A 19,070-nucleotide genomic window follows, 5' to 3' on the forward strand; every position below is an offset into this window, starting at 1 on the left:
AGACCTCACTGAAATCCAGTAGACTTTGTCCACCACCCTGCCCTCAACAATTGTCCTTGTGGCTTTGGTCCAAGGCTAATGGAGGAAGATTAATTAAACTACTGGAATAGCTGTGCCTTGCTCCATAGATTCTTGCTGACCCTCTGAAGTCACAAGATTAGAAATCAGGCTACAATATCCCCTCAATCAGTCCTTCCTGAGATTATGAACAGATTCCTCCAACGTTTATTCTTGCCCACCCAAATCCTTATGCACACTTGCTAATGTTCATCTACCTCTCTGCAATTTGACCATTTGACTTATGACCAAAATACATAGCCAGATCTTTTGCATGGGGCATAGCAGGTGCTGGTGTCAAATAGTTCCTTGAGTGTCAGGAACATCGGGCATTGCTTCTTCCATAGGCTGTGGGCACATGTCAGTGACTTACTTGCCAGGTTGTCTATTTATTCTATCCATGCCCCTCATAATTTTATGCACATTTATTAGGTCACCCCTCAGCCTCTGAAGCTCCAGGGAAAACAGCCCCAGCCTAGTCAACCTCTCCTTATAGCTCAAATCCTCCAACCCTGGCAACATCTTTGTAAATCTTTTCTGAACCCTTTCAAGTTTCACAACATCTTTCCGATAGGAAGGAGGCCAGAATTGCACATAATATTCCAACAGTGGCTTAACCAATGTCCTGTACAGCTGCAACATGACCTCCCAACTCCTGTACTCAATACTCTGACCAATAAAGGAAAGCATGCCAAACACCGCCTTCACTATCCCATCTAGCTGTGACTCTACTTTCCTCCACCACTACCCTCCACCACTACCCTCTGACTTCTACCTTTGAGCCAGTTCTGTATCCAAATGGCTAGTTTGCCCTGTATTCCGCGAGATCTAACCTTGCTAATCAGTCTCCCATGGGGAACCTTGTCGAACGCCTTACTGAAGTCTATATAGATCACACCTACTGCTCTGCCCTCATTAATCCTCTTTGTTACTTCTTCAAAAAACTCAATCAAGTTTGTCAGATATGATTTCCCACGCACAAAGCCATGTTGACTATCCCTAATCGGTCCTTGCCTTTCCAAATACATGTACATCCTGTCTCTCAGGATTCCCTCCAATAACTTGCCCACCACCGACGGCAGGGTCCTTTTTAAATTCTGCTGAACTCTCTGTAATCTCCCTTCAGAATCTCAACCTTTTCCCTTCCTTTATCATTGGTTCCAACGTGTACAATGACCTCCTGCTGGCCCCTCTCCCCCTTGAGAACATTCTGCACCCTCTCTGAGACATCCTTGATCATGGCACCAGGAAAGTAACACACCATTTTGCTTTTTCGCTGCTGACCACAGAAACATCTGTCTGTACCTCGGACGAGAGAGTCCTCTAACACAATCGATCTCTTGGAACCTGACGAAGCCCGCGTTGTATTGGAGCCAGTTTCAATACCAGAAATTTGGCTGTTCGTGCTATGTTCCCCTGTGAATCGATCAACCTTTACATTTTCCAAAACAGCATACTTGTTTGAAATGGGGATAGCCACAAAAGGCTCTTGCACTAGCTGCATATCTCTCTTACCTTTCCTGGAGTTAACCCATTTATGTGACTGTATCTGTGACTTTTCCCCCTTCCTATAACTGCCATCCATCACGTACTGTTGCTGTTACAAATTCCTCATTGCCTCTAACTGTCTCCGACCAATCCATTCGATCTGATAGGATTCACAACCAGCAGCATTTATTGCAGATATAATCCGCAGTAACCCTTAAACTCTCTTTAAACTCCCACATCTGACAAGAAGCACATATCACTCTACCAAAGGCCATCTTTGCTCCTTCAGAATCTACAGACCCAGAAAATAACACTGTCTTATTCCCCTACAAAACACTGCCCCAGGTTAAATTAATAGTTATGGCTTATATTTTAAGTTTAATCAAGAGACATATCTCAAAACAGCATATAATCAAGAAAGAACCCACACACTTAAAACAATTCTCTTATCTTTTTCTGTGCTGTGAACTTCGTCCAAACTGTTCCTCCAAGATTAGTTGTGAATTTCACAGTTTGTTAACTTTCCCAAACACATCCCGATGTCCAGCAATACATGAATTCAAATAGCAAAGGCAGTATTGTGCAGGTACACTGTGGTGTCAGTTTCTCTCTCTCTCTTTCCTGCACTGACCTCACCACGTGGTTCCTTTGTCGGTTCTTCTCCCTTATAAAACTACTGTCATTTTGACTTTTTTTTTCCAAAGTTCCAAAACAATGCAACAGCATATAAAACAGTAATTGTTGCTTCTGAAATTGGAGGAAATCACCTCCAGCACCTAAAATACCTCCAAAAAGGAGCAGCTGTTACAGCCAGAAAGTTTTCCCGTTCTCCTGGTCTCTCTAAGTAAATCAACCGTCAATCAACAATCCTTTTCTCAAAGGGGTGAGGATTTCTATATAGCACACTCCCCACCCAACCAAGATCCCCAACCCATGTAACCACCCTGTACCGTACCCCTATGTTGCACCACTTTTGGTCCTCTCATTCTGGTTGTGGGCCAGCTTTGCCTGCAATGAGATAAAAAGAAAAATCGAGTGCTCAGGAATATGTGCAAGAGTAATCCATGAACATGCATAACCAGACCAGGTAGTACTGCATTCCCAGTGAGTGCATATGAGGCCTTAGGTATATATCAGGTAACCCCCCCCCCCCAAGAAGATATTGAGCATGAACTCTACCAAAAGCTGCCATTTGGATCGATCAATACAATTAAGATGCTTCTTTCAAAATTAAGGTTTCCCATTCCTCCGTCTGTACTTTCTTTTCAAATTCAGTTCTATTAGTAGTTTGTGTTGTTGTCTTTGTAGTAGAAGGTGGAGGAACTCCTTCCTTATAACATAACATTGTCTGTATCATATTATTTAGAGAAGAACGTTTCAACAGTTAAGATGTACATCTATGCCAGTTTGATACTGGCAAAAAGTGTATTACTTACATGCCTAATATGTCTAAGCCAACAGGAGATGAGATTTAAACCAGACAGCACTGTCAACTTGACAAGTGACTTCATTCAAGAGCAGACCTACAGAAGGAATGGAATAGTACACCTAAAGATAACACTTCAACATTTGGTGTCTCAGTTGGAAAGCTCCCTATTTTTCTACTCATGCCATCTGATAAAGACAAGGCCAGCTGCAAAGGGGAGGAGAAATTTGTTCACAACTCTTTACAGGTTTACCCCAATTTTTCAGAACATTAACTCTGATTTCTTTTCCCACAGATACTGCCAGACCTGCTGAGCTTTTCCAGCAATTTCTGTTTTCATTTCTGATTTACAGCATCTGCAGTTCTTTCGGTTTTTACTTAACATTCATTTTGACTGTCCTTTTCTTGTTGGGAGTACTGCTCAGATTTTACAACTACATTCCTGGTGTGGAAAGACATTGATGCAATGCTATGACATCAGTAATTATGGGCTCAATTCATTTTTTATTTATTTTCCAATCTCGCCAAAGCTGTTCTGATGAGGGGTTGAGGATAGATTACAATAAATGGGGTTCAGACCTCAGGCAAGTTTGCAGAATGCCATTATGTTTTTTTTTGTAGCTGCTAGGAGAAAATCATCAAGCCAAGGAAGCCAATGTAATACTTCAGTCTGCTGAGCAAAGCATCGGTGGGTTGAAAAATTGCTTTGTCAATTGACTGCTGATTGACCAAAATTTGCAAAGTGTTTATGCCATATAACTAAAATATTGCAGTATTTTTATTGGTACCATTGCTGAAATGAGTCTGGCACTACGAAACCTTTTTTTCATCGTGTCTTATGTTTTATTCAGCAAATATTAGTTAAACTAGATCCTTGCAAATCGTGTCACCCAATCAATCTATTGAAACTGAGATTGCATTCTCAGGAACAGGTTTCAAGCTACTCTGTCGAATATACAAGGAGCCAGCACCTTACAAACTAATGAGAGGGGATCTAGAGAAAGGGTACAAATGTTTAAAAGGGATAGCAAGGCAAAACACAGGAAGATTATTTCCACAGATTACTGAATTTTTGACAAAGGAGAAACACACAAAGGCAGATCCATAGGGGAATTGAGGTAAGTTATTGAAGGACAAAGGCTGAAAGGAAGTCAGGGGGGGATAAGGAGAGATAGTGCACCACAATCACAATAGCAATGATATCATTTGTAACTAATTGTGGCCGTTTCATTGTTGTGATGGAGCAGGGACATGATTGGAAAGCTCTGTTATAAACTAAGCTGAAAATGTGTTGCTGGAAAAGCGCAGTAGGTCAGGCAGCATCCAAGGAACAGAAAATTCGACGTTTCGGGCATAAGCCCTTCATCAGGAATGCCCGAAATATCGAATTTCCTGTTCCTTGGATGCTGCCTGACCTGCTGCGCTTTTCCAGCAACACATTTTCAGCTCTGATCTCCAGCATCTGCAGACCTCACTTTCTACCCTGTTATAGACTAAACCAAGTTCTATTCATCAATGGGTCCTCGGCACGATTACATACACTGACTCCCAGTCAAGCAACATCTCAATTTTAAAATTAGCAGCAGGGGGCTGAAACTTCCTTTGGCTAAGTGACAACTCATGTCAAGTTTATGTGACATATTTTTCACCACGAGACCGAGCAGGTTTTCTTGCTGTATCTTACAAACCTTCATCTGTAATGGCGTACCATAAACTATGTCATTCCTCTATCCTGATTCTATCCTCGTTTTACCACACATCATTCCCAGAAAAATTCACCATTGCGAGGATATCCCAGAATTGATCGATATCCCTGTCATCTTTAAAAAAGCCGGCCTGTGTAAAAGCACAGTTCAAGGCAGTTGGTCTGAACATGGCAGAGAAGGGAAATTTGTCAGCCTGCTTTATGGGCAGAGACCTGGAGGTCCTGGTGGTACATAGGCCTCTTGTCCCAGGATCAACACAGCAGGCCACAAAGCCAGACCATGCTATCCTGGTCCATAGTTGTCACCTGTATCAGTGCAGTCTCAGGCATTTGAAAGAATGCCCAGCACTGTAGGAGAAAGGTAGTGACCCTCTCCACTCTGCCAGTGTGATTGGAACTATTCTCTCTCCAATAACTCACACCACTCTACCTCTACCACTGTATCCATCTTCCACCATGGCTCATTCTGCACCACTCCGATTATTGCCTGCAACACCTTTCCACATTTACTGTTACCCATGCTCAACTTTGACACCACTGACCCTGCATGCCCTCTGCACTACCTACTCACTCACTAGAGACACCTCCCTACTTGCACCAAAGATAACAGCTGTGCCATCCACCTCTTCCTGCCTTTCTCATTCCAGGAGGAAAATAGTCCACAACAGAGCAGAAATTGTATTTTTTTTGATTGCCTGACTGATGGTGGTCCAAGAACTGGACCTTTTGTTTTTCTTGCATAACCTCTTTCATCCCTGTCACTGCTGCTTGCCCTTTGAGGAGCTGTCTACTCTTTGGCAAGGTAACAACAGCGTCCAATATGACGGCCGTTTGCCTATGCCACTGTTGCCAGGCAGACAGCTCCCACCTCCTGGAGGTGCTGTGTGCCAAGCTCAGCTCCTAACTAATTACGGCATTTTTTTTTAAAAGCATCACAAGAACAATGCAGTGATGCACAATATCGAAACCTATAATTCATTCAGGCATCAGTTTCCCAACTCTGCTTTGAATATGCTGCCCTATGTTGCAGCCCAGTTATTTACATAAATTTTCCTTTTGAAAGCCTACATATTCCTGAAATGACACAAATATATGCCACATATGAGAAATATTTAGCATTTAAAAATAAAAATCCATTTCTGTCGTGCAGTAAATGTTGCAGCAAATGGATTCAAATTCTGTGTGAAACTGAATCAGTCAAACCATAAACCAATCTTCTCACATTCAGTTATTAACTGAACCAGTACATATGAGGCACTCTCTGTTTTTGCATTGATTTACATACAAAATAATGCCAGAGATAATCAGCAACTTGCAGATGCATATTAATGCTTAAGGAATTCAAATGAATTGACAGAACACTATACATTGCAAAGTCATCAGATTGTAAGCTTCTGTAAATGTAATAAACATGTTTGAAAGGAAGCATAAATTTACATTAACATTGTGAACAGAAAAGATTGCTTGAAATTGTTCATTAACAAAGCAAGAGGATACAAAACTTTTAGTCATTATCTCCAAGTGCTTTTCATACATTATTCTGTTTTTCGTAGATAAAGCATTGACTAAAGTGTTCTGGCAAATTGGTATTTTATGGCTTCTTATCATTTGATTTCTGCATCTCCTGACCAAGCAGTTACCTAGCAGCACTGTGTCTGCTGTTGACCTGCTTCTCAGCCACATTTTATTCATGCTATGTTTGAATATGAAATTCATGTATTTTAATTACATTTAATTGCACGTCATGACCGCTTTAAATGAGAAATGCTTTGTCAGTTCATGGCATGTAATTGTGATGCTTTCTCTTCAAAAATTGCAACAATAATACCAGTAAAATGTTGTTGCTGATAGACAGTATCCTGAAATCATATAAAAGCTTCTACCATTATACACAGCAGTATTTTCGGCACATTTTTGATTTGGTTACATCATTACCTCTGTTGCTTTGTGCTGTCCTCTTCCTTCACCCCACCACCCTCCAATTCACCAGATTTATTTTCGCTCCATCTAAGATGCTCTTTTCAATAATGCTCTTCCAGCTGTAAGTGCAGAACAGACAGGGTCACTGATTTCCTCATCATTACATTTTGTCAGCGTTATATATAAAAAGATTACTGCTGCCCTACTGAGAGATGAGTTGGGTGATGTTGATCTTTTGTGTTTTTCCCTGAGTGGAGAACGTAATAAGATCATATCTGGGCCGCTGATGGAAGGTAGCTCACACCAATGTCAATGAGCATAAACGACCCTAGTTAAGAATGCACACTATCTACAGAAGAAACTAAAAGAGGGCATTTCTGGAACCCTACACACTCAGGTCCCAATTTCATTAGACCTGATGTCATCGTGACAGAGATTCTTGTGCACATTGTCATTAATTATGATCACAGGAAAGGCACAGTTAATTCTTTACTCCACAGATAAAACTCTGATTCCTTGGGCTTTTTGGAAACTGAATGGAACTGGTTTTAATGGAAGAGAGGCAGAATTGGTACCGTCCTTGTTAATCCATTGCAATTATCAAGCGATCTTTACAACCCAGTTATTATGCCTTTTAGCTTGAAATGACTATTCTAAACAATCAAACACCACTGTTCTCTTGTGAGGGTCTCATTTGGTGAGATAGCTGCTTTACAATACAAAATGCTGCTGACAGCATGGGTTCAATTCTTGCGTAAGCTGAGGTTACCATGAAGACCCCTCCTTCTCAATATCTCGCTTTGTCTGAGGTGGAGTGACCTTAAGGTTAAAACACCACCTGTCATCCTTCTCGAATGAGAGAGCAGTGCAATGGTCTGGTAAAACCACAGTGACTTTACTTTTAGTATTCTCTAGTGTATAGCTAAAGATTTCTTAGGTGTACATTGTAAACCTACACCTGCTCCTACTTACAAAGCCCAGTCACTTGTATACAACCATTCATTTTTGCTGGATTGGAATTGTTTGGATTTATTAACTACCAATTTCGTATTAATATCTTCACTATGTTGTGGTGAGAAAAACCTCTCTTTTCAGTGGGGTTTAATGACATTTTTATTCAAGCATTTATGCAGAGAAGCAAGGCTCTCCAGCCTGAGAACCCTATTTCACTCCATAAAATGTGCAGCTCACTTTATAGCACTCAAGTTCTATTCCCCCTTACATTAAACAGAATTTTTTTTTGAATAGATCCCCTTCAAGGCATTGAGTAACATAAGATATAGTGGGATTTGAGCCGGGGGAAGGAGTCTGACAATGTTTGACTCAACATCTGGAACAACTCACTGTGTGCCTTATTGTGGTGAGGTGAGTTTCTTAGTGGCGAATTGCTAATTGAGGGACATTATAGATTGGTGACACCTTATTAATGACACAAGATAACTCATCAATATTCAGCTTCCTGTCTTATTGAACTTCAGGAATTCTTGACATGAGTTTCAGAATGGGCATGAATATCCCATGCACACTCCATGAACACAGGCCACATGCACTCCATGTCCACAAATATTGGCATACACCATGTTCCAGCCTCTATGAATCCTCATGGTACATCTCTGATTCATTTACAGCGCACTTCTGCTCTTCAATGCTGCACCTCGGGCTGCACCACCAACTATCAGCGTAATCCTGCTGTTGGACCACTGTGTGCTCGGAATTACAAATACAGCTCGTGTACTGGCCCAGGCAGCATGTCTGGCCTGTTCATTGCTCTCATAGTGCTCACTTACATTGAGTCTACCTGGATGTTCACACCATCTCTACCTTGTCTTTAGTGCTTAGCTTCCTCAGTCAGAAATATCAGATTCACAATGTTGCTCTGGTGCCATACTGTTTAGCATGGAAACAAAGCCAAGAAGCCTGTTATGTCTATCAGCAGTCCCCAGTTAGGTTGTGGGAGATAGCCTTCACTTAGAGAGTCCCAGAATATTAAGTCAAAGCCAGCTTTTGATACCAGTCCAGAGACTGTGCCACTCAGGGCAGTCTGAGTCAGGGTTACCTCCACGTGAGGGGTGAGAAGCCAAATATTAGACAGCCTACCACCCTTTCTGACTCACCCTGCCCTAAATGGGGCTGTTTTCCCTCCTGGAATGAGAGAGAAACAGGAATTTGGGGAGATGAAGATGGAAGGCACAGCTATTGATTTTGGTCCAAATGGGGAGGCGTCCCAAGTAGTTAGAAGGCAGTGCAGGGGGTGTGCACTGTTAGGGTTAGGGTTGGGCTGGGTCACAGTGAGTGAGAGAAGTTTTTGCAAGCAATATGAGAGTTGTAGAGTGTTAGCTTAGGTGGGAGATGAGTGTAGTAGAAAAAAGAGAATGTGTGTGAGATATCAGAGAGAAGATGGTTGGAGGAGAGAGGTTGTTGCCTTCCTTCTAACAGTGCTCAGAATTCCTCCAGATTGTTGAAAACCACACTGGCCCAGGCAGCAACCTCAGACCAGGCTAACATGGTTTGGTCTTGTGGTCTCCTCTGCAGTTCCTGGAGGACAAGCTGCCTTTGCACTACACCTACAACTTCAGGTCCTTGGCTTCAAAGCTGGGTGACTAATAACCCTTATCTATCATGTCAGAGTAGTTCCGGACTGGCAGTGCTTTTTAGGTAAACAATAGTCTTTTAAAGATGGTGCCAGTGCCAGGGATGCCCATCCAACCTGCGATATCCCAGCAGTGGCGAGTAGTTCCATAATGGTGTATAGTAAGATGAGGCTAGAATCAGATGAGAGGGACCCAATTGAGGTGGAGTACTTCATATGAGGAACATCTGCTGAGATAAGGCAAGAAAACCCACTGAGCTTCACAGTGAAAAACAAAACCCAAAAACGTGCACTTGGTCAAAAAAACATAGGATTTAGCCCATTGCTTCTGCATTTCAAGACTCATTCACTGTCTGAAATTCTACAACTGGTAATATTCTGTTCTGCATGCAACAAACACATTCATCCACGTTCATCTCCTGGTCAGGGAATGATATTTGATCATTTGGGCAGCGATGTGTTAAGAAGAACTGAGAGTACCCATTCTTTAACAAATGGCCATTTGTTCCATCGAGTGGATATGATCCAAGGATGGAATCAATTTCATTCAGGAAAAGAATGGGTGGAACTGCCGCTCAAGCTTTCTGAGAAACACGATCCAAAGTTTTTTCAGAATCATCAGGAGAGATCGACCCCATTGATCAACAGGAGTGAACACTAACATTTTTGCCTGACATTTCATGGGACCATTACTCTACCCTGCTTTCACCAAAATACCATCCTTTGCTTTATGGGCTCCTTTGTGTAACCTCTTCTGGGCCGAAATCACTGACAGCACTTGATAGCAAAGTTGAGATTAACATTTCAACAGTATTTTCCACTGCTTGAACTTTCTACTGATTCTCTTACTGATTCAAGTCTTCTGTTCTCAATTGGACCTTAGAATTTATCACTGCCACATCATCTGGGATTTTCAGGGTCAAGTTTTTGATTTTCAATGGTTTGTTTTTCAACCTTACTACCTTCTTCATTAGGGGATGTAATCATTTAGTACCAAGATCTATTTCGGTGGTGGGGTGACTGAATGTTTGTGGGCGTGATGCCAATCAAGCGGGCTGCTTTGTCATGTATGATGTCAAGCTTCTTGAGTTTGGTTGGAATTGCACTTATCCAGGCAAGTGCAAAGCATTCTATCACCTGAGTTGTGTGTTGTAGATGGTGGTCAGGCTTTGGGGAGTCAGGAAGTGAGTTATTCACAACAGGATTGCTAGTCTTTGACCTGCTCATATAGCGATTTCATTTATATGGTAAGTCCAGTTCAGTTTTTGGTCATTTGTAATCCCCAGGATGTTGATGGTGGGGCATTCAGTGATGGTAATGGCATTGAAGATCAAGGAATAGTGGTTAGATTGTCTCTTATTGGAGATGTTCATTGCTTAGCATTTGTAGCACACAAGTGTTACTTGCCATTTTTCAGCCCAAGCCTTGACATTGTCCAGGTCTTGATGCATTTTGACATGGATTGCTTCAATATGTGAGGAGTTGTGAACATTGTTGAACATTATGCAATCATCTGTGAATATCCCCATCTCTGACCTGATGATAGAGCAAAGGTCATTGATGAAGCAGCTAAAGATGGTCGGGCCAAGAGCACTACCCCGAGGAAGTCCTGCAGAGATGTCCTAGAACAATTTTGAGGAAGGCTCACTAGACTTGAAACATTAACTTTGATTTCTCTTCACAGATGCTGCCAGACATGCTGAGCTTTTCCAGCAACTTCTGGTTTTGTTACTTTTTGCACTGATGTATTAGGCTCTCCCATATTGAGGATAGGCTTATTTGTAGATCCTTTTCCTCCAATTAGCTGTTTGATGGCCCACCACCATTCACGACTGGATTTGACAGAACTAATCTGATCTATCGGTTCTTGGCTTTCTTAGTTCTGTATCTCACTTGCTAATTATGCTGTTTGATGTATAAGTAGCCCTGTTTTGTAGCTTCACGAGGTTGACACCTCATTTTTAGGCATACCAGGTGCTTCCCCTGGCATTCCCTCCTGCACTGTTATTTGAACCAGGGTTGATCCCTGGCTTAGTGATTATGATTTACTATGTATATGCTGGGCTATAATATTACAGGTTATGCTGGAGTTCAATTCTGCTGCTTTTGATTACGCAGAACACCCCATAGATGTCCAGTCTTAAGCTGTTAGATCTGCTTAAAATCTGTCCCCTTTAGCACAGTGATAGTCCACACAACAAGATGTAATGTGAAGGCAAGACTTTATCTCCATACGATTGTATGGTGGTCACTCTTAATGGTACTATCATGTATAGATACATCTTCAGCAGGCAGATTGGTGAGCATGATGTCAAGTATCTTTTTCCGTCTTGTTGCTTCCTTCACCATCTATTTCAGACCCAGTTTAGCGCTATATCCTTCACTGCTCAATCAGTAGTGCTGCTACCAAGCCACTCTTAGTGATGAATATTAAAATCCCCCACCTAGAGTATATTCTGCCGCTCTAAGTGCTTCCTCCAAAGGTTGGTCAACATGGAGCAGTACTGATTCATCAACCAAGGGAGGACACTACATGGCAATCAACAGGAGGTTTCCTTGTCCATGTTTGACCTGATGCCATGAGACTTTACAGTGCTAGAAGACAATGTTGAGGACTCTGTGGCATCTCCCTCCTGACTATATAAACATGGTGCCACCTCTGCTGGGTCTATCTTGTCTTTGGGACTGGACATATCCAGGCATGGTGTTTGTAAGTAATGATTCTGTGAGTATAACTATGTCAGGATATTATCTGTGAGATGACTCTCGCAATTTTGGCACTATCCTCCAGATGTTAGTAAGAAGGACTTTAGAGGTTGACAGGGCTGTTGTAATTTTCGGTGCCTAGATTGATGCTGGGTGGTCTGTCCAGTTTCATTTATTTTTTGAGACTTCATAACAATTGATGAGGGGCTTGCTCGGGCATTTCAGAAGGTGGTTAAGATTCAACCACATTGTCAAGGGTGGAGATGATAGCCAATATCCCTCTTACCGAGATACCAATTAAACATAATTTAAGTGCCCAATTAAGGACTCCTTCCCACCTTTTCTGCCATTTGCTCATGAGTTGGTTGACCCTCCACATTATAAGGCAGCCTTCAGATAAACCCTGGTGAGGTCCCAGTTGGCTCCAATGGGTACACCTTTTCTATGGACAATGGGCAAGGTCCTGGGGCAATCGTCACACTTGCAGAAATGACTCCAACTGTCCTCAGTCTCCCCATTCACGGTGAATCCACAGATTGACCAGTTCGGAGCCTGCTAATGTTTAAAAGTTTTGCTGCTATCAAGTATGGTCTCAGATTCCACTTCTTGCGCAAATGTCCCAAGTAGAATTCAGGCTGTGTGATCGAAAGAGAACAAGTTCATTTAACATTACTGCACTTGTTCTTTGCAGTCACGGATGTCATAGGTGAGGTGATTTCAAAATAACCTTTGTAATTATTGTAGAGAATCCTGTGTAAAATATATACTACAATCACATGCTACGGGGCATGTAAACTGCTAAATTTGGTTGACATTGAACTATCTGAGCAACGTTACAACTATTAAGAAATAAGTCAGTTAAGATGCTGTGGCAAATATTTAAAGAGATATTTCATAACACACATAACACACTATATATACCAGTGACAAAGAAAGAATATTGGGGTAGTATCACATGGCTAACTCAAGAAGTTCTAAGATCAAGACTGCTCAATTTAACTTTAATTGTAAGATTTAAACCAATTACAATTATAAACTGTGTTGAGAGAACAAATCTAAAAGGTTTTCTAATCTTGACTGGTTAAAAGACCATTTCAGGTATGGATATGTTTCCATAGAGATTATTAGTACATCATAATCACTAAAAAGAATAATGCATGCAGTAATTTGCTGACAAAAGACACATTTTGTCATTAAACAAAAAAAAGAACTGTGGTTGCTGGAAACTTAAAAGAAAAATCAGAAATTGCTGCAAAATGTCAGTGGATTTGCCAGCATCTGTAGAGAGGAAACACAGTCAATGTTTTGAGTGCAGTAACCTTTCTTCAGAAGGTTCTTGATTATAATCCCTACACCATAAAGTCAGCTGTGGATGTACCAATGTTGGACTGGGATGGACAAAGTCAGAAGACTTGTGACACCAGGTTATAGTCCAACAGGTTTAATTAAAATCACAAGCTTTCAGAGTGCTGCTCCTTTGTCAGGTGAAGGAGCAGGTGTTCAGAAAGTTTGTGATTTCAAATAAACCTGTTGGACTATAACCTGGTGTCACAAGACTTCTGACTTCATAAGGTCAGAAGTGGAGATTTTTGCTGATGATTGCACAATGCTTAGCACCACTCTCAACTCCTCAGGTACTGAAGCAGACTATGTCCAAATACAGCAAGACCTGGATACCATCCAGACTTGAGTTAAAAAATAGCAAATAACATTCATACCACCCAAATGCCTGCCAATGATCATTTCTAACATTCTATCTCCTGTTGACAGTAAATAGTGTTACCTTCACTGAATCCCTCACGATCAATATCCTGGAGGTTACCATTGACCAGGAACTAGCCATATAAGTGCAATGGCTATAGGAGCAGGTCAGCAGTTAGGAATACTGCAGCAGGTAACTCACTGCTTGATTCCCCAAAGCCTCTCCACCATCTACAAAGCAAAAGTCAGGACTGCTATGGAATAATGCCCATTTACCTGCATGAGTGTTGTTTAAACAACACTCAAGAAACTTGATACCATCCAGAATAATGCAGCCTGCTTGATTGGCACCATATCCTCAACATCCATTCCCTCCATTACGAACATTCATACCTATGAGATGTACTGCAGAAATTCACCAACGATCCTTAGACAGCACCTTTCAAACCCACAAACACTTTCATTTAAAAGGACAAAGGCAGCAGATATGTGGGAGCACCACTGCTTGCCAATTCCCTTCCAAGTCACTCATCATCACTATCGCTGGGCCAAAACCCTAGAAATATTCCCTAATGGCATTGTGAATCTACCTACAGCATTTGGACTGCAGCAGTTCAAAAAGGCAGCACACCACCAACTTTAGGGATGGATAATAAATGCTAGCCCAACCAACACTATTCGTGTTCCATGAGTGAATTAAGAAAAAGTCATCATTATAAGAATATTGAACGCAGGTAAGACTCAGTAGAATCTTATATTGATATATACTATGGAAGAGAAACTTTTTATTTAATCAAGGTATCTTTCCCTTTTGGTATTTCCCTCATTCATGCTAATTGTGTGGCCTTACCGATATTATGTGGTCTTACTGATATACATATATATGAACATCTGAATTAGGAGTACGTGTTGGCCACACAGCCCCTTTATCCTATTGAATACAATCAGTGCTGATCTGATTACTTCACATTCTCACCTATTCCAAGCACTCACATGAGTAGCATAAAATAAGAAAGTAACACAACATTAGCAATTCAATCAGGAAAATCTCATGTGAACAACATGAACTTTCAGTAAAATAGGGCGACTGCTGATAAATTACTTGTTTTGAATATTGTTGTACTGTTACTTCAAACAAATATAAATTGCTTTTCCTTGTTAGTTAAGACCTTTCATTTCATAGGTGAGCAGTTTCCAGTCTTTCCTTTATGTTACAATCTCTGGCTCATTTCTGGAGGGATGCATCATACTTCCCGAAAAAGTTGCAACTCTTTAATGTCCGTTCAAATATTCTGTGGTTTTCTGGGTCTGAAATATAATTAAACCATCTTCCTCATGACAGTTAGCTGGATTTGAGTATGACCTTTCAACAGCAAGGAAACGACAACCAACTGGAACTGATTATCTTTATAAAAATATTGCAGGTAATTACCATAATCACAAAGATGGAGATCTGAAAAATTCACCTCATTTGCAAAGATGTGGTTTGTGACGTGGAAAATACATCTTATAATATTAAGAATGGGTGGTGGAAGAGACTTGACTTTCTGACAAAGGTTATTTTATTCTATTAGCTAACATGAGTTTGCAGGCTTTGACATTCAAATGATCATAGTGTTATGCATGCACCATTGCATCTTTAAATGTAAGAGCATTAGACGTATTGCCCTCAGCACTCAGTTAGCTTCATCTTTCCTTTCAAGATGCGCTGCACTGACCTAGATACAGCCTATTGATGTCAGTTCCAAGCTGGTGACTGCAATATATATGTAAAGAATAAAATACACATCCTTTCTCTCAAATTAAATAAACCCAAAGGCCCTATGTCACAGATCCAATGTCCCTTCAGTTCCTCCATCGTGCAGCACATTTTAAGCAGAATTGAAATAATGAATACTATTGTTTCAATAGGAAAAAAAGCATCTAGTTATATGTGTGTATTCATAGTGAATTTGAAATGTAAGTCACATGAAGGATCGACATAGATCATGCTTTTGTCTAGCTTCTCCTTTTCTTTGATTGGTAACTGTCTCACATTTATCAACTGGTCTCTATCAGCTTCTCTGTGATATTTTTCCTTTTTGAAGCCGTGCTTTTGATGCCACGGTGTATCTTAAATCTGTACAAATCCCCATTTTATTTGCAATGAAAACATGATACATTCTGTGTTTTGAATTAGCTCGTGTATAAAAATAGCACACTTTATATCAAGTTTTACATCAAACCAATGTCCGTAATCTGGCAAAATCACAGAGTGAAAAATCTCACTGGAAGGTGTATTTGTGGATAAGCTGCAGTCACAATGTGGAAACTGTGACTTAATAAATACTGTAAGCCAATCTATTTCTCTAAAGCTGTGCTCAGTACCATGATTTAACAGATCAAATCAAATTTAACATCTGGACTTAGTGCATAAAATAATATTACTTGACATGTAGTACTCCATCCAGTCACAATGACATTTATCAATGTGAGGACCCTTTTCCATTTTATATACTATATCTGTAAAATAAATGGAACATGAGTTATTTTAACAGAGTCTGATTAGATTAGATTAGATTAGACTTACAGTGTGGAAACAGTTCGGCCCAACAAGTCCACACCGACCCGCCGAAGCGAAACCCACCCATACCCCTACATTACCCCTTACCTAACACTACGGGCAATTTAGCATGGCCAATTCACCTAACCCGCACATCTTTGTGACTGTGGGAGGAAACAGCACCCGGAGGAAACCCACGCAGACACGGGGAGAATGTGCAAACTCCACACAGTCTATGCTACCTATATTCTGCAATAGGAATTATCAGTAATCAAGAGAGAAACAGATCACGTTCATGATCTCTTAACTCATCCATCTTGAAAAATATGCAATCTCTTACCACTACAGTATCCAACAGTGATTTGCTCCACGGAGATGTATTTTGCACACTGAACATATTTTAGAACGGAGGGGAGAGGAGGAAGTTTTAAAAGTGAGCTAGCATTTTCTAACACTGCTCAAAGATGTTCACGCCTTTTTCCTATAAAAATAGGTACTGAACGAGCACTGTTGGAGGTGCTGTTTTTCTGGATTAGTGGTGCTGGAAGAGCACAGCAGTTCAGGCAGCATCCGAGGAGCAATAAAATCAAGGTTTTGGGCAAAAGCCCTTCATCAGGAATAAAGGCAGAGAGCCTGAAGGGTGGAGAGATAAGTGAGAGGAGGGTGGGGGTGGGGAGTAAGTAGCATAGAGTACAATAGGTGAGAGGGGAAGGGGATGAAGGTGATAGTTCGGGGGTGGGGGGGAAGAGTGGAGTGGATAGGTGGAAAAGAAGATAGGCAGGTAGGACAAGTCATGGGGACAGTGCTGAGCTGGAAGTTTGGAAGTGGGGTGAGGTGGGGGAAGGGGAAATGAGGAAACTGTTGAAGTCCGCATTGATGCCCTGGGGTTGAAGTGTTCCGAGGAGGAAGATGAGGCATTCTTCCTCCAGGCGTCTAGTGGTGAGGGAGCAGTGGTGAAAGAGGCCCAGGACCTCCATGTCCTTGGCAGAGTGGGAGGGAGAATTGAAATGTTGGGCCACAGGGCAGTGTGGTTGATTGGTGCGGGTGTCCCGGAGATGTTCCCTAAAGCGCTCTGCTAGGAGGTGTCCAGTCTCCCCAATGTAGAGGAGACTGCGTCGGGAGCAATGGATACAATAAGTGATATTAGTGGATGTGCAGGTAAAACTTTGATGGATGTGGAAGACACCTTTAGGGACTTGGATGGAGGTGAGAGAGGAGGTGTGGATGCAGGTTTTGGAATTCCTGCGGTGGCAGAGGAAGGTGCCAGGATGGGAGGGTGGGTTGAAGGGGGCATGGACCTGACCAGGTAGTCACGGAGGGAATGGTCTTTGCAGAAGGCGGAAAGGGGTGGGGAGGGAAATATATCCCTGGTGGTGGGGTCAGTTTGGAGGTGGCAGAAATGTCGACAGATGATTTGGTTTATGCGAAGGTTTGTAGGGTGGAAGGTGACCACCAGGGGCGTCCTGTCCTTGTTACGGTTGGAGGGGTGGAGTCTGAGGGCGGAGGTGCAGGATGTGGATAAGATTCGTTGGAGGGTATCTTTAACCATGTGGGAAGGGAAATTGCAGTCTCTAAAGAAGGGGGCCATCTGGTGTGTTCTGTGGTGGAACTGGTCTTCCTGGGAGCAGATACGGTGGAGGCGGAGGAGTTGGGAATACAGGATGGCATTTTTGCAGGAGGTAGGGTGGGAAGAGGTGTAATCCAGATAGCTGTGGGAGTCGGTGGGTTTGTAAAAAATGTCGGTATCAAGTTGGTCGTCATTAATGGAGATGGAGAGGTCCAGGAAGGGGAGGGAGGTGTCAAAGATGGTGCAGGTAAATTTAAGGTCAGGGTGGAATGTGTTGGTGAAGTTGATGAATTGCTTAACCTTCTCGCGAGAGCACGACGTGGCGCCAATGCAGTCATCAATGTAACGGAGGAAGAGGTGGGGAGTGGTGCCAGTGTAATTACGGAAGATGGTCTGTTCTACATAGCCAACAAAGAGGCAGGCATTGCTGGGGCCCACATGGGTGCCCATGGCTACCCCTTTGGTCTGGATGAAGTGGGAGGATTTGAAAGAGAAACTTTTAAGGGTGAGGACCAGTTCGGCCAAACGAATGAGAGTGTCGGTGGAAGGGTACTGCCGGGAGAGAAAGTAACGGAAGGCTTGGAGGCCCTGGTCATGGCAGATGGAGGTGTAGAGTGATTGGATATCCATGGTGAGGATGAGGTGTTGGGGGCTGGGGAAACGGAAGTCTTGGAGGAGGTGGAGGGCGTGGGTGGTGTCTCGAATGTATGTGGGGACTTCGTGGATTAGGGGGGATAGGACAGTGTCGAGGTAGGTAGAAATGAATTCAGTGGGGCAGGAGCATGCTGAGACAATGGGTCGGCCAGGGTGGTCAGGCTTGTGAAGATGAGCAACATAGGGGTTTTGTTGTTATGGGATGTTGGATATACAAAATCAACATGAGCATTTATTAGAATTATTTTAGGAAGTAACACGCAGAATCAAAAACAAAGAAGCAATGAATAAAATTTATTTGGTTTTTCAGAAGGCATTTGATAAGGTACCACATGCTAGGTACATAAGATACGTAAGTGTAAGATACACAATAAGAGCTATGGTATTGGAGGTAGTGTTTTAGTATGGATAGAGGATTGGCTAACCAACAGAAGACAGAGAGTTTGGATAGGGAGAGGTGATATTTTCAGAATGGCAACCTGGATCTAATAGTGTAGCAGGGATCAGTGCTGGGGCACAATTATTTGTACAGGTGCACAATCCCTTATCTGAAATGCTCGGGACCACCGGTTTTCAGAATTCAGAGTTTTTTGAATTTCGGAATAAGTGCCAGTTTAATGGTGAAATTTTTTAAAAAAACCTTTCCAAAGAACAGACTTACTGTGAGTAAAATAGGCCCTGAAACAAAATTGAGGTCTGCCAGTGCTAGGCCAC

At 42.0% G+C, this 19,070-nt stretch overlaps 1 long non-coding RNA gene across 1 annotated transcript in view; it reads right to left on the reverse strand.

The window, feature by feature from the left end:
* LOC132816918 (uncharacterized) overlaps nt 1-19,070 on the reverse strand; it is a 183,239-nt gene that overhangs the window by 120,722 nt on the left and 43,447 nt on the right. Inside the window, exon 2 of the long non-coding RNA XR_009644830.1 lies at nt 6,612-6,715. This is a non-coding gene — a long non-coding RNA (uncharacterized LOC132816918). The remainder of the gene's footprint in view (nt 1-6,611; nt 6,716-19,070) is intronic.

This window comes from Hemiscyllium ocellatum, chromosome 6, assembly GCF_020745735.1.
Source record: "Hemiscyllium ocellatum isolate sHemOce1 chromosome 6, sHemOce1.pat.X.cur, whole genome shotgun sequence".
Lineage (NCBI taxonomy): Eukaryota > Metazoa > Chordata > Chondrichthyes > Orectolobiformes > Hemiscylliidae > Hemiscyllium > Hemiscyllium ocellatum.